Genomic DNA, 17,199 nt, shown 5'->3' on the forward strand with positions numbered 1-17,199 from the left:
AGGGAGCTCTCTGGTGTCTCTTCTCCATGCATGTGCAGAGAGGGAGCTCTCTGGTGTCTCTTCCTGTGAGGACCCCAGTCCTTTCAGATTAGGGCTGGGCCCTAACGACCTAATTGACTTTGATTTCCTCCCGGAAGACCCCAACACCAAATATAGTCATATTTGGGTTAGACCTTTGACACGTGAATTTGGAGGGGAAATGCACAATTCAGTTCATAACGATGAGCTAGAGATATTTTCTCAGTTGGTCATTTTTCTTTTGTTTTTGTTTGTGGTGAATTTTGCTTTGAGTAATTTTTATGTACCTTAATTTCACAGCCTTTTCTTTTATGGTTTCTAGGTGTTGGGGCATGGTTAGTACTTTCATTTAAGTCCTAAATGAATTCTTCTGTTTTTTCAGGTTAAAAAATTTCACCTGTTTACTTTAAACCCTTAATATGTTTGAAATTTATTCTGGTGTAAGGAGTGAAGTACAGCTCTAATCTCCCCTCTATCTTTTTCATTTACTCAATTGTCTCAGGGCTAGTTTTTCAATAAATCATCCCCCCATATCCCCCTACACACATAGATTTGAGACATCATCGATCCCTGGGTCGGGAAGAACTGCAGGAGGAGAAAATGGCAACCTGCTCCAGTATTCTTGCCTGGGAATAGCCCATGGACAGAGGAATTTGGCCATAGGGTTGCAAAGAGTCGGACATGACTGAGCGACAGAGCATGCATGCATGCTCATTATTAAGACACTAAATTCCCACGTGTATGTGGATCTATTTTTGGACTTTGTACTCTGAGCCATTATGTCCACAAACACACCAGTACCATGTTAGTTTAAGTATTGGGACCATCTAGCATAATTCTCCTCTCATTATTCTTTTTCAGAATTTTTCTTGATACTTTTGCTTGCTTATATTTCTGAATGAAATTTGAAGTTGGCTGTCAAGGTTGTTTGTTGTTGTTGAAAATCTGGATGGTAATTTTACTGGGATTATGTTAAATTTATATATTTAGGAAAACTAGAACTCTTTAGAAAAATGTGTCATCCTATACATGAACATGCAGTACCTTCCCAAATGTTCAAGTCTTCTTTTGTGTCCCTCACTATGATTTTAAAGTGTTTCTTAAAATCATTTAAAAATGTAGAGTTTATTACTTGTTATTTAAACTTTGTTTTTGTAATGTCAGGGAGATCTTTTCCTTTTTTATATCTTCAAATGTATTTTTTTCCCAATTATTTTTATTAGTTGGAGGCTAATTACTTTACAATATTGTAGTGGTTTTTGCCATACATTGACATGAATCAGCCATATGAAAGCTTTTGACTACATTTGCCTTATGTTTTGAATTCACAGGTTGTTGTTAGTCTTACTTTTTGTTTATTATCTTTGATTTTCCAGATTTTCTAGGGATTCTGTCATATAATTTCAACTTATAATAATTTTACCTCCTTATTTCTAACTATAATGCCTGTAATTTTTTTCTGATTATGTGGGTTAGGACTTTCCAGCAAAATAAAAATATTAACTCAGGGAAGTTGCTATGGATATTCCTAATTTTTGGGGGGAGGGGGCAGTGTGTCTAGTGTTGTTTATCCATTAAGCATTGGGTTAAATTTTTAGATTGGCATATAGTTTTTTTTTAAATAATGTTCATGAAATATCCATGTAGCTGTGTTTTATTCTTAGTTTTAACAAAATCAACAAAAGCTTTGGCAAATGGATTTCCATACAGGATGATAGAAGGGTTGAATTTTTTCATCTGGGTCAATGTGAACTCAGTCAGCCCAGGTAGAAAGAGGAGTCCAGAGGCAGAGGTGACGATAGGAACATAGATCTCTGAGAAGCACCATGTGACTTAGGGAAACTTGATCTTCCCAGGACCTGGAGATTCAGGTGACTCAGATCTTGAGCCCTGGGGGGATAGGAAGGCCAGGCCTAGCTGATGAAGGCTTACACTTTGCTTAAGGGTGATACTATTAAATAAATATTGTACAAAATGTGAATTGATAATAAAACACTCTATGGTCTTAAAGTTATATGTGTGTGTCTGTGTATCTATACAATTGCTTTTTTTAAAATTTATTTTTAATTGGAGGATAATTGCTTTACAATATTGTGTTTGCTTTACAATATTGTGTTGTGTTGGTTTCTGCCATACATCAACATGAATCAGCCATCGGTATACATATGTCCCCTTCCTCTTAAGCCTTCCTCCCACCTCCCAAACCATCCCACCCCTCTAGGTTATCACAGAGCACCGGTTTGAGTTCCCTGAGTCGTGTACAATTGCCTTGGATTTTCTAGTTTAGACCAGTGTGTCTCACACTTTACTGGGTGTACATATCCTTCAGAGAGACTGTTCAAATGCAGATGCTGATTCCATTAGCCTGCATGGGGTGTGAGAGTCTGCATTTGTATTTCTCACAAGCACCCAAGTGATGCCAGTGCTCCTGGTCCAAGGAGCACACTTTGACAGTAAGACTTTCAATTCCCCTATGTGTTATCTTTGGAAAGAAGTACAGAAATTGAGAGCCAGCATTAAGAAAAACTTGGATAGCCATTTAAGAGAATAATTTTACATCTCATGAATCTGATAATAAAGAACTTTGGGGTACATTTTGTATGTTTGCATTTTATTTCATCCCATTAGTACTGTTTTGGTTTTTGTTTTTAGCCAAAATATTGGTTGGCAATTGATTACAAATTAAAAAAAAAAAAACTAGTCCTTCACTGCAGATATTTCAAGAAGCATTACTTTAAAGTACCTCCTGGTGAGGGAAAATTGCTTAGGTCTCATCTCATGTGGAAGCAGGACGTTTGTCTAAAGTTTTGAGTTACCCCCAATTAATTCAGCTTTATAATATATCTAGTGAGTAGATGAGATGAATATGACTATTCTACCATTTATTGATACAATCATTATATAATTAGCCCCTAGCTTTATCAAAATAAGTTCAAAAGTAATTATCAATAATGTAGTTGATATATTTTTAAAGATTCCTTAATAATTTCTCATACTGGCCTCATACTCAATTCCATTGCTTTTTGCAGGGTAGTAGCACTGAGCACCCACTCCAGTGTTCTTGCCTAGAGAATCCCAGGGATGGGAGAGCCTGGTGGGCTGCCGTCTATGGGATCACACAGAGTCGGACACGACTGAAGTGACTTAGCAGCAGCAGCAGCACTGAGCACTGGGCCCTCTGAGTTGAGAAAGGATCGGGCTGCACTCATGTAGCTTGAGGATCACCTCCAAGGGCTCCCCCATCCAGATATATTTATCCTCAGGTGAGTCTGCTATGGTGCTGGAAATTCTAATACCCAAAAGTGACTAACAGAAAAAAATGGGCTGCTATTCCTCGGGAAACAGTACAAAATATATCTTTTACTGAATCACGCAGATTCCAGAAATGATTGTGTATTATACTAGTTGTTAAATGCTTAAGGGAAATTCCGTTTCTGGGAACATCTTTGAATTTTGTGTTGTTGTGCATTCATGTGCTTTGCTCTCTGCGAACATTTAGACAATGTAGGTAAGAATTGTGTGGTAGGAAAAGGGCTACATTGAAAACTGTTCTATCTGCTACTTTAAAGATTTCCTGAAAATTTTGTGTGTGTGTTTGTGCGCGGGGTTGTATTATTTTATTTTAACAGAGAACAGGTCAGTCTTTACTCCAAAGGACCATGAGAAAACGCTGAAAAGCATCACTTTAAAGTATTAACTCTAAGAGATTACATTTGTGTAAAGTCACATCACTGAAAACAAACTTGAAAAGTTTGCTTGCTGCTGCTGCTAAGTCGCTTCAGTTGTGTCTGACTCTGTGCAACCCCATAGACGGCAGCCCACCAGGCTCCGTCGTCCCTGGGATTCTCCAGGCAAGAACACTGGAGTGGGTTGCCATTTCCTTCTCTAATGCATGAAAGTGAAAAGTGAAAGTGAAGTCGCTCAGTCGTGTCCGACTCTTAGCGACCCCATGGACTGCAGCCTACCAGGCTCCTCCATCCGTGGGATTTTCCAGGCAAGAGTACTGGAGTGGGGTGCCATTGCCTTCTCTGCAAAAGTTAGCTTAAGACATACATTAAGAAAAAGTGGGTATTTAATTGGTGGGTGGTGTTTACTAGAGAGAGAACTGTTATTGTTTAGTTGCTAAATCATATCCAACTCTTTTGCCACCCTGTGGACTGTACCCACCAGGCTCCTCTGTCCATGGGATTCTCCAGGCAAGAATACTGGAGTGGGTTGCCATTTCCTTCTCCAGAGGATATTCCTGAACCAGGGATGGAACCCACATCTCCTGCATTGGAAGGTGGATTCTTTACCACTGAGCCAGCAGGGGAGCCCAGAGAGATAGTAGGTCCTTGTAAAAGAATTCTGCCTTTCCTTTCTTTCTTTATTATTTTCTCTTCTCCCTCACTCTCTCTCTTCCTTCTGTCCTTCCTCCTTCCTTCTGTCTTTCTCCCCCTGCTACTCCCCCTTCCCTTGCTTTTAGCAAATTATTAAGCACCTACTATGTGCAAGGGGGCTTCTGTGATGGCTCCGATGGTAAAGAATCTGTTGTGCAGGAGTGAAAGTGAAAGTCACTCAGGTGTGTCCAACTCTTTGCAACCCCATGGACTGTATAGTCCATGGAATCCTCCAGGCCAGAATACTGGAGTGGGTATCCTTTCCCTTCTTCGGGGGATCTTCCCAATCCAGGGATCAAACCCGGGTATTCTGCATTGCAGATGGATTCTTTACCAGCTGAGCCACAAGGGAAGCCCAAGAATAATGGAGCAGGTAGCCGATCCCTTCACCAGCGGATCTTCCTGACCTAGGAATCAAACCGGGGTCTCCTGCATTGCAGGTGGATTCTTTACCAACTAAGCTGTCAGGGAAGCTCAGCAGACCTGGGTTCAGTCCCTGGGTTGGGAAGATCCCCTGGAGAAGGGAATGGCAACGCACTGCAGTATTCTGCCCTGGAGAATTTCATGGACAGAGGAGCCTGGTAGGCTATAGTCCATGGGGTTGCAAAGAGTTTGACATGGCTGAGTGGAACACACACACAAGTGCAAGATATTATGCTAGACATGAAAAAGGAAGAAATGATAGACTTTGGCACTAACAATGAGGCCCACAGACCACTAGGATTCAGGATACTTGAGCAAAAGAGATTTGATGAAATTTATCCAGCAAAGGTGAGGGGAACAGGTGGCCAGAGGAGGAGACTGTTCTGGCCGGAAAGAAGTCAGGATCTGAGTAAAGGAAGCCGAAGGGCACACACTTCCACTCCGGATTTAGGAGTGGCAGGAATGCTTGATGTGTAGGGGGTCAGCACGAGGTCAGTATTATTTAAAGGACTATAAACCCAGCTTCTAATTTAAAAGCAGAGTGGGGGTGGGGTCTAGCAGGTGGTGAACCCAAAGAATTTACTGTGATCGGAAAAAATAAGCAGAAGTAGTAACTCCACTGCTAGGGTAGGGAGGCAAGAACCTTCCCTTTTATGAGTTGAAAATAAGCCTCTTCCGCCTGGACTTGCTTTCTGAAATTCCACTTCCTCCTTTGCTCAAACGTGAGGTAAAACACTTTATACCAGCCACCAAAAAGCATTGACTATATTTGACAGGAGGCTCTGAGCTTATGATGCCATAAAAATATTCTTCAGCTGTTCCATACATATACTCGCTCTCTATCTCATAATAGTTTGTGTTTTTAGAATCCCACAGAGCCTACAGTTTGTTCTTCAGAGAAAACTTCAGTGGCTATGGAGGGCAGAGTTCTCATCTCTAACCCATGCAGTCAAGGCTGACTAGGTCTCTAGGCTTCTTGATGCTACCTGCTCAAGGTCTTTTCAAAATGTATTGATTTGGTGCTGGTTATCCCCACCTTCTCTGAGATGAAGCCTTAGAGAAGACCATATTGAAAAAAATCTTAAAAGTCTCATTTGCTCTGAAAACCATGACAGCAGGTAGTACATCTTATCCATCTTCTCGCCTTGGTAGTCACAGAATGTCTGGCACATACCTAATGTTTAGATGGTTGGATGGAGGTAATCAGGGCAGAGAAACAAAGCCCATAGCACATGGCCAGGTGGATGCAAAGTTATTCTTGCAGGGAAGAAACAATTTTTTCTCTTCTGTTTTCCACACAGTATCTTTCTAAACCTGTCTAAACGGATGAGTGGGAGGATGGACGGATGGGTGGGTGGGTGAAAGGATAAGGGGATGGGGTAATGGGTGGGTGGATGGGGCGGAGATGGATTAAATGTGGTTCATCAGTTCCTACTGACCATGGAGACTCTTCAGGATCATTAAACATCTCTATGCGATGACTCAGGGCAACTCTATCACCTAGTTCTGAGTTTAATCTGGTTGAGGTTTGAAATCACTAAAACTTTTTTATTCCTTTGATTCTGCTACTTCGTATCTTGATTCATCTGCTACAAGTTTTGACAACCTCACAGTGATAATTTCTAGTTATTTGTATGGGTTTGAGGTTGGCTTTTACAAAGTTTATATATATGGTTCAAAAATCTTCATAGTTTTTGGCTTTAAATGTTTTCTCGCCTTCTCAGACAATGTTACAAAACATTTTATGGTGGAAAAATTTACAAAGGGATAGCATGAGTTTAGAAATCATAATGACAGTGTTTAATTGACTCAGAAAAGTGGAAACCCAAATCTGGATCCTCTAAACTAAAAAAAAAAAAAAAAAACCTCGTTTGGGTAATCACTTTAATATTGGCCTCTACAGCTGTGATAGGTAAGAACTTTTTCCAAAGGGCATCCTGAGTGGTGAGATCTGTCAATTGCATGATTCTTGTCAATTGCATGAATCTATGACCCTGTGGGAGAAGGGGATGACAGAGGATGAGATGGCTAGATGGCATCACCAACTCGATGGACATGAGTTTGAGTAAACTCTGGGAGTTGGTGATGGACAGGGAGGCCTGGCATGCTGCGATTCATGGGGTCGCAAAGAGTTGGACACGACTGAGCGACTGAACTGAACTGAACTGATGACCCTGTGAAACAGCACCTATAAACTCGACATTACTAACACATCTCCACACAAACATTTGATAATCTGCAGTGTGAGATTAAAAAAAAACATTTTTTTAAGATGACTTTGGAGGGAAAAGGCATTACCTAAATTCTTTTGAGTAACTAACACAATGATTTAAGAAATTGCCACTGGGGGGCGATGGAAGTTCAGAAACTGCCTGCTAGTCCCTAGGGCAACCCAGCACTTCAGCTGGTTTATTTATTCAAAGCTGGAATTTGGACCAGCAAACCACCAAGCTCAGGGAAATTCCTGGATGAGGAACACAGTCCTGGGAAAAACCTACCAAAGATGGAATTAGCACCTTGGCAGACCGCCTTTAACCTAAAGAGTTTTCCCTTCCTTGTGCATTTTAAAAACTGACTTTAGTTCCTATCGGTTTGAAGCAGAGGAAGCCAAGGTAAACGGCAAAGAAACAAGACAACAAAGAAGGGTACTTATTTATCATGACCTGCAAACACATGTAAGTGCCCAGTATCACTGGCATTAAGGTAACTGCCAGCCACTTGGCTCAGAATTTTGGCTGGTGTGGATGGGCCTTGGGCAGGAACTTTCCTGGGGGAGGAGGGAGGTTGTAGAGTTTATCTCCAGAAACTGGGTCATAGCTAACACTTCAGGTGACAGTTAAAAAATCTAGTGAGGCAGACTTTGGATGGGTTTAGAAATGTATCTTCTGGAAAACAAAGGAGAAAAACATGGGTCTTCACTGAAGGGGTAATTTTGCAGCCATTTGGTGGTGGAGTGTGGGTTTTATTTCTCCTTCCTGGTTACCTCTGTGGTGCTTGGGACCACTGGTAGGATTGGCGTCCAACCCTGGCCCCAGACTTTAGCCTGACCACTCTGTCAAGCATTATCAATGGTGGGGGTCCAGCCACTCAACCTACTTGGTCTTCTCTTCTTTCCCAAGATTGATACCATCAGTGTTACATGCTCATGGATTTTGTCTGCCTTCCATGCCAAGAAGGGCCAAAGGTCAGGGAGAAATGGAATTTAAGAAAGTAAGTCCAGAATGCACTTTTGTGCATAAGAGAAGGCATAAATACTGGGTTGGCTAAAAAGTTCATTCAGGTGTTATTGTTGTTGTTCAGTTGCTAAGTCGTGTCCGACTCTTTGCAATCCCATGGACTGCAGCACGCCAGGCTTTCCTGTTCTTCACCATCCTCCTGGAGCTTGCTCAAACTCATGTCCATCAAGTCGGTGATGCCATCCAACCATCTCATCCTCTGTCGTCCCCTTCTCCTCCTGCTCTCAATCTTTCCCAGCATTGGGGTCTTTTCTAATAAGTTGGCTCCTTGCATTAGGTGGCCAAAGTATTGGAGCTTCAGCATCAGTCCTTCCAATGAATATTCAGGGTTAGCTTCCTTTAGGATTGACTGGTTTGATCTCCTTGTTACAAAAACCCAAACAAACTTTTGGCCATCCCAATATATCCAAGAAATTGGGTTGCATCCCATGTCCCATAGGTTCTCCATTTCTAAAGCCCCTGAAGCTGGTAGAGGGATTGCCTGGGAGTTCTAAGGTTGCAGCTGGGATTAGGACTCATGGATCCCAGTGCTCAGTGCCCTGCACCCTCTGAAAGTTGCTGATGCATATTCCTGAGAATACTTAGAAATCTATCTGGAAGTGTGTTATATCAGTGAAGACATTTGGGACTTTGAGTGAGAAGCCCAACTGGAATTAGTCAAACAGAAAAAAGAATTTATTGGTCCACATCCCTAGGAAGTCCAGGGCTGGGTAAGGCTTCAGGAAGGTCTGGATCTGGGGACTCTGCCTCCCGCTCTCCCGCCTGGTGTCCTTCTGTGTGACAGCCTCTCTCAGAGCTTCTTTAACATCCTGGTTAATCAGCTCCTATCAGGTCACATACTTTCTTTTCAATGGATGACTATGTCAAGGGGTAGAACAGGGTAATACGATTTGTGGGCAGCCTGGAGTGTTGCAATTGATAGCCCACACAAGACTACATGCAATGGGAGACAGGATGTCCCTCAGAGCAAGTGATATTGGACAGACTAAAGCAGCAGGAATCTACATGCAAATGATCTGTCTGTATGGACAGGAAGATCAGTAAGTCAAATAATAACAAAATCCATTTGCCAGCAGTAAAATTTAGCCCAATTGTAGTTTTGCCTCCTTAAATCCTACCATAGGCCTAATGAGAAGGCTCTGGATTCTTGAGTAAATAATTTGGGGAATGTCTCTACTAATTCAAAGAGGATCTAAGAACTGTTTTCTATTGACAAATGTCTCTATAAAAAGGAACCTGGGTTATAATCAATACAGTAAGGAAAACACCATGACTTCAGTATCGGATGCTGAAAAGAAAAGGGAACATACTGTCTAATAATGAAAAGGACCCACAATTCCATCTGGGACTAACGGTCCCGAAATTTTCCCTGGAAACCCCTTAAGGTCTCCATAATTATTTGCAAGGCTCCCTTAATTCAAGTGATCTGCTTTCTATGGAAATCCTAATCATACAAAACACATGCAAAACTGAAACAAAATAAAATTTCAAGGAACTGAGCACCTACAATAACTCATAGCCAACACTGATAGGGTATGACTGGAAACAGCCATGGCATTTTTGGGCCTGAGTGACAAGAGTCTGTAAGGATGAGGGTTGTCGGAAGCCACAGTGCTGAGGGCTGATACCAACACACAGTTCCAAGGTCTAAGAAAAGCCTTAGGCCCTGCGGTGGGGTGGCCTGGAAAAGACAGTCTTGTGAACCTTCTGTTCCCTCGATCGAGTTCTTCTCTTGAGCTCTGTGCCTGTGGGCTGTGACTCTGGAAGTCACTTCTGCTCCCAGTGAAGTGGCAGGATTACCAATCTAAGGAGGCATCTTGCAGATGGCACCAACTATCACAGATTGGTCTAACCCAGGAGTTGGTGCACTTTTTCTTTAAAGGACAGGAAAGTTCATATCAGGGGCTTCAGGAGCCCCTAGTCTACTCAGCCAGCCTAGCGAGAAAGCAGCCCCGGGCAAAATGCAGATGAATGGGCATGATGGAGCTCCAATAAAAGCTTCTTGACTTAACAAAGATGACCTTTGAATTTGACCCGATCGCCAGAGTGAGCTGACCTCTAGTCCAATTGGTTGTTCTTCCCGTTCTCTAAGAGTTAGCTCATCCCTGTCATCCAATGAACTCTTCTGCCCCTGGTCAGATAGCACCCTTTTATGGATGGAATTGGGTTTCGGGGGGTGCCATTCCCTACCCTCCAGGCTTCCCTGGTGGCTCAGATGGTAAAAAATCTGCCGGCAGTGCTGGAGACCTGTGTTTGATCCCTGGGTAAGGACGATCCCCTGGAGAAGGGCGTGGCAACCCACTCCAGTATTCTTGCCGAGGAATCCCAGGGACAGAGAAGTCTGGCGGGCTACAGTCCATGGGGGCGCAAAGAGTCAGACATGACTGAGCAACTAACACACCTACACACCTGCCCCCTACCTCCCCAACCCCGGCCGAATTCAATGGTGACGTCCTAGCCTCAGCTGTGACTGCCTTTGGAGAAGGGTTTTTTTCTTTTCTTTTTTTTTTTTTTTTTTTTTTTGAGAAGGTAATTAAAGTTAAGTGAGGCCAGCTGAGAGAGGTGCTAATTCACTAGCCCTGGTGTTCTTGGAAGAAGAGGACGAAGAAACCCAGCCCCTTCCTTCTCCACCAGAGAGGATGCAGCAAAAGCGGCCATCTGCTGCCAAGAAGAGAGCTTGTACCAGAAACCTACCCCAATGGCCCCTTGCTTTGGGACTTGCAGACTCCAGAACTGTGAGGAAACCAATTTCTCTTGTTTAAGCCCCCTAGCCCGTGATATAAGGGCAGCCCCAGTAGCTTAATACAGGGACCCACAAATTAACTGTATGAATCCGCTTGTCTCCTGAAATTTCTTTCTTCCCTCCCTCCCTTCCTTCCTGCCTTTCTCTGGAAAACTTTTTACATCACTCAAATAGAGGTAAAAACATCTGCCCTGCTTATCTGACAGCTTTTTTTTTTTTTTTCCTGAAGCTTAAATGAATCGGAAACACAAGATACAGTATAGTCCAGGTAAATATTAAAGTATTCGTTTAAGCTCTATCACCTGTATTTGCAAATATAACCGGACCCCGAGGATGAGGCCTTCCCCACCCCCACCAAGCGAGGTTACTTGGTCAGTGGAGTGGTGGTGTTTGCATTTATTGGCTTGTGTGCTTTTATTTTTTGAGAGGTAGAGGAGCTGCAAGGAGGCTTGGAGGAGATAACATGGCTGTAAAGGGTTCTGGTTCTGTGAAGTGAAAGTATTAGTTGCTTAGCCATGTCCAACCCCATGGACTGTAGCCCGCCAGGCTCCTCTGTCCATGGGATTTCTCAGGCAACAATACTGGAATGGGTTGCCTTTTCCTTCTCCAGCGGATCTTCTTTTCCCAGGGGTCGAACCTGGGTCTCCTGCACTACAGACAGATTCTTTACCATCTGAGGCACCTCTGGCTAGTCCATAGTGGTTTTCCTCCACTATTTGATGCTGACCCTCTAGCTGGCATGTGTGTGCACAGGCAGAGGGGTACAGGAGTTTGGGCTCAGAACTGGGAACATTTGAGTAAAGAAAGTAATTGTAGCCTCTGAGCAATATCAGGGAGAAAAGAAGCAGGGTCATGTGACAGGAGCTACAGGCCTGGGTCTGGCTGTAGACGACAAAAACTATCTTTATGGCTTCTGCATATTCACTCTCATCTTCTCTCAACCCATCTCCGAGGTTTCCAGCTCCTAGTTTCTCTTGAAAATGTTGTATCAAGATGCTGGTTTTTTCTTTGGTATCATCCATAATAGGGCTTCCCAGGTGGCTCAGTGGTAAAGAACCTGCCTGCCAATGCAGGAGACGTGGGTTCGATCCCTGGGTGGGGAAGATCCCCTGGAGGAGGAAATGGCAACCCACTCCAGTATTCTTGCCTGGAGAATCTCATGGACAGAGGAGTCTGGCGGGCTACAGTCCATGAGGTCACAAACAAGTCGGACACTGCTGAGCAACTAAGTGCACACGTTCGTGCACACACACACACATCATCCACAATAATAGTGACTATGGTTTTAACTGTGTAATTCTGACCTGTGTGCTCCCATGCTAGGCATTTTTTTGATAATAAACCTTTAAAATTAGAGTTGTTTTAGATCTACTGAAAAGTCGTAAAGACATACAGAGTTCCCTTAAGGCCACACTCAGTTTGTCCTATTCTTGTCTCCCATGAGTATAGTGCATTTGTCACAAGAAGTAAACCAATTTTGATACATTAATATTAACGTTCATTCTTGATTTGAATTTTGTTTGTTTTTAAATAAAGCTTTTCTCTTCATATTCCTTTTTTTTAATTTAATTTTATTTATTTATTTTTTATTATTTGGAGGCTAATTACTTCTGAAAGAGACACGTGCACCCCAATGTTCATCGCAGCACTGTTTATAATAGCCAGGACATGGAAGCAACCTAGATGCCCATCAGCAGATGAATGGATAAAGAAGCTGTGGTACATACACACCATGGAATATTACTCAGCCGTTAAAAAGAATTCATTTGAATCAGTCCTAATGAGATGGATGAAACTGGAGCCCATTATACAGAGTGAAGTAAGCCAGAAAGATAAAGAACATTACAGCATACTAACACATGTATATGGAATTATTCATATTCCTTTTGTTTATTTATTTAAATCTTTCGGCTGCACAGCGAGGCCTGTGGGATCTTAGTTCCCCAACCAGGGATTGAATCCACCCTCCTGCATTGGAAGGTGAAATCTTAACCACTGAAACTCCAGGGACATCCCAGAAGTTTGTTAGTTTTTATCTCATGTCCTTTTTCTGTTCCAGAGTGCCATCCAGGATGCCACATGACAGTAGATCATCCTGTCCCCTGGAACTTCCCTTGGCAGTGACAGTTGGTCGTGCTGTCCTTGCTTATCAAGACCTTGGAGGACTGGTCAGGTATGTTGTAGGATGTCCCTCAACTGGAATATATCTGCCACATGCATTGTTTTTTACTCTCATGTCTAAGTTTCAGTGTTGGTATGAATGACTCATTTCATCATCTCAGAAGAAAACAGTCAGGCACAGAGACATCAAGGAACTTCACCAAAGTCACACAGCTAGCAAATGACAGAAGCAGTGATCAAACTTCAGGTTGACATGCCTTCATGCCATACACCCAGCTCCTAGCTGCTGAATTCTTGACATTGAAATCATTCCCTTTAAAGTTACCCAGGGTGACCTCTTTGGTAGCTGCTCTTGCATACAGTTTTACATAACTTACTGATAAATTTTTTTAGGTGAGAGCTTTTCTCCAGTAGTTATTTGCTGAACTATTTGTGTCACTTCAATGGCTGCTTTTTAGTGCAGTTGGTTAATCCAGAAAGGATGTCACTAGAAAATATTCAACAACCCATGTTTCTCAGCATGGTTCTCAAACTGCACACTTGGTGTCCACAGTGGTCACCTGGACCACTTGTTACACACACACTACATCGAGGTAGGATGTCCTCTTGGGCTGGTTGGCCCAGAGCTGAGCTGCTCCCAGGATGTGGTGCTAGAAACCCAAATGGGACAGTCTGAGCAATCCTGGGTGGTTTGTAACCCTACCACAGAGTTGTGGGACTCACTCAGGCCCAGCAATTCTGCTTTTAAACAAACTATGCAAGGAATTATTCTAAGTACAGAGAAGTTGGAGACCCAGTTCACTGGATGTAGAAATGAATTGCTGAAATTGCTGGGGACAGATTTCTGGAGATAACCGAGAGGACCTTGATTTTCATATCTTTTGGTCTGTCTGATTCTGCTTGGAGTTGAGGTAGAATAATCTCATCTAGCCACTGGCCCTGATAACACCCATGGGGACGCTTTTGCCTCCAGGTAAGAAATAGGCAGTACAGTACTTCTCCAGTTCCACCTTTGAGTTGAGGAATGATGGAAGCTCTTAAAAGACATAAGGTCCTTAGGAGGTCATTATTTGTCAGTTAGGATTAATGAATCTATATTAACTTGGGGTGGTGGTTCTCAATCTTGGCAGCTCAATAGAATCACTGGGGAGCATTTAAAAATTCTAATGCCCAGGTTCACCCCAGACCAATTTCACCAGAATCCCTGGGATTGAAACCCAGGCACCAGTAATTTTAGAGTTTGAGACCCATGGATCTAAAACAGTACTGTCCAGTAGAAATAATACCTGAGACATTATTTTCTAGTAGTCATATTTTTAAAAGTAAAAGAGAAGCATGTGAACTTTTTAACTCAACATATCTGAAATTGTATTTTAACCTCGAATCATTCTAGAAAATGATCAGTGACCCATGTTGCATACATTTTTTTTCATGCTAGGTCTTTGAAATCTGGTATGTATTTTACATTTAGAGCACTTTCTCAATTCAGATACTAGGTTATCATCGGAAATCAGTTCAGTTCAATCGCTCAGTCGTTCGTGTCCGACTCTTTGCGACCCCATGAATCACAGCACACCAGGCCTCCCTGTCCATCACCAACTCTCAGAGTCTACCCAAACCCATGTCCACCGAGTCGGTGATACCATCCAGCCATCTCATCTTCTGTCATCCCCTTCTCCTCCTGCCCCCAATCCTTCCCAGCATCAGGGTCTTTTCCAATGAGTCAACGCTTCACATGAGGTGGCCAAAGTACTCGAGTTTCAGCTTCAACATCAGTCCTTCCAATGAACACCCAGGACTGATCTCCTTTAGGATGGACTGGTTGGATCTCCTTGCAGTCCAAGGGACTCTCAAGAGTCTTCTCCAACACCACAGTTCAAAAGCATCAATTCTTCGGCACTCAGCTTTCCTCACAGTCCAACTCTCACATCCATACATGACCACTGGAAAAACCATAGCCTTGACTAGACAGACCTTTGTTGGCAAAGTAATGTCTCTGCTTTTTAATATGCTATCCAGGTTGGTCATAACTTTCCTTCCAAGGAGTAAGCATCTTTTAATTTCATGGCTGCAATCACCATCTGCAGTGATTTTGGAGCCCAAAAAATAAAGTCTGACACTGTTTCCACTGTTTCCCCATCTATTTGCCATGAAGTGATGGGACCAGATGCCATAATCTTAGTTTTCTGAATGTTGAGCTTTAAGCCAACTTTTTCACTCTCCTCCTTCACTTTCATCAAGACGCTTTTTAGTTTCTCTTCACTATCTGCCATAAGGGTGGTGTCGTCTGCATGTCTGAGGTTATTGATATTTCTCCCAGCAATCTTGATTCCAGCTTGTGCTTCTTCCAGAAATACTTGACCTGTATTTAGATTCATATATCAGAGTTGTTCCCAACATATTTAGAAGTATTCCAGTAATGGAATAAAGTATTATATTTTAGATTTACATTTTAATAATTATAATAAGGCAATTTCTCAGTCTCACTAATCACATATCAGTTGAATAGACAAGTGGCTCATCGCCGCTTGTACTGGATAGCGTGGATCTAGGGCAGTCCTTCTCAGACTTGAATTTGTACATACAGAACACCAGAGAATCTGGTTAAAATCTTGGTATTGATTCACGAGATCTGGGGGTGGAGTCTGAGACTCTGCATCTCCAACAAGCTCCCAGGTGGTGCTGGTGCTACTGATATAGGGACCACACTTGGAGGAGGCAGGGGCTAGAGTCATCATGGGAGAAGGCAATGGCACCTCACTCCAGTGCTCTTGCCTGGAACATCCCATGGACAGAGGAGCCTGGTAGGCTGCAGTCCATGGGGTCACTGAGTCAGACATGACTGAACGACTTCACTTTCACTTTTCACTTTCATACATTGGAGAAGGAAATGGCAACCCACTCCAGTGTTCTTGCCTGGAGAATCCCAGGAACGGCAGAGCCTGGTGGCTGCCGTCTATGGGGTTGCACAGAGTCGGACACGACTGAAGCGGCTTAGCAGCAGCAGCAGCAGCAGAGTCATCATGCAGGAGGGCTGCCTCAACTGATTTCTTCACTTGCTTAGTGGTGGTGTTCACCCATTTCAAAGGCTAGGAAATGTGTGTTGGTATGAATAAATCAGTATATGAAACAGACAGGTAGACAACATAACACACATGAGTACGTATCTGAAGTATGTGTGTGTGTGTATAAAATGTCTAATCATGTCTAGACACATGAGTAAGCTCTGCAAATAGAACTGTTGAGTACTACATGTGTTATTTATCTTCTTCACTCTCTTTCAAATTCAACTGGCTGCTCTTTGGTTCACTGGAAGGGAACAACAGCTGAATGTTTAATCTTGATTTAAGTCCTTGTGTTCCCTTGTTTGCTTTTTAAAATGAGTGCAGTAGGTTTCTGCATTGTGTTTCAGTGTTTGAAGGTATTTAAAAAGTATTTGATGACCCAGGCTCTCTGTGGTTTGTGTACAGTTCAGAGTAAATCCCAGTTCCATTTGTTGCCCTTGTACTTCTCTGTGGAAATTGTGTGCCCCAGTACTTGTGTTTATTTTTATAGATGCTTTTTTATTCTTCTCTCGACATCAGTATGGAAAGGTTATGTGTTGCTTCTGAAGTGTTGTTTCAACACTTATAGAATTACTCAATTCAGTTGGTTCCTCTGAGCCAAAGCTGATTTAACTCCTGTGCCAAGTTCTAAAAAATGGATAAACAAACAAAAAAAATTCAAAAAACAAAACTAAAAATGATCTGAGTTTGCTTTTTGAAGATTTATAATTTGAAAAAGCCATTTGTGTATGAATGGCAACCAAAATCATAGCGAAATTAGAGGAACCAGGTTTTTTTGTGTGAGCAAACACCATTATTTTCAGCAGTTACTGAACGAAATCAGACGAAGGAAGATAGGAGGGATGTAAAAGCCAGAGAAAATAACCCACTAAAATTGAAGGAAATAAAATGAGGAATAATGATTGGGTATATCAAAGGAGGATGGAGAAGAAAAATTATTTTTACTTTAATCCCAACTTTAATTTTATTATCTACTATTGGCCAGGTGAAGTGGGGAAATTCTTTTTCTTTGTGGAACAGATTCTTTATTCTGTACACAGTTGTAGATCCACCCAATTATAAGGGCTGGCATCATCCATGAAAATAGCTATTAGTTCAAAAGCTTAATTCACTGGGCTAGATTCTAGAGGATTCAAAAGTCCCAAGGGAGATCAAGGTGGAGCTGAATATTAAATGAATATTCTCTTTATTTTTATTTTAACTGCATGGGTATC

General features: G+C 42.3%; 1 long non-coding RNA gene across 1 annotated transcript; it reads left to right on the forward strand.

Annotated features, from left to right (window-relative positions):
- Nucleotides 1–11,012: 11,012 nt before the first annotated feature.
- Nucleotides 11,013–12,956, forward strand: LOC133051993 (uncharacterized). Its single transcript, XR_009691980.1, has 3 exons — nt 11,013–11,067; nt 12,399–12,618; nt 12,859–12,956. It is a non-coding gene; the product is annotated as an uncharacterized LOC133051993 (long non-coding RNA).
- The last annotated feature ends 4,243 nt before the right edge of the window (nt 12,957–17,199 follow it).

Source organism: Dama dama, chromosome X, assembly GCF_033118175.1.
Source record: "Dama dama isolate Ldn47 chromosome X, ASM3311817v1, whole genome shotgun sequence".
Classification (NCBI taxonomy): domain Eukaryota; kingdom Metazoa; phylum Chordata; class Mammalia; order Artiodactyla; family Cervidae; genus Dama; species Dama dama.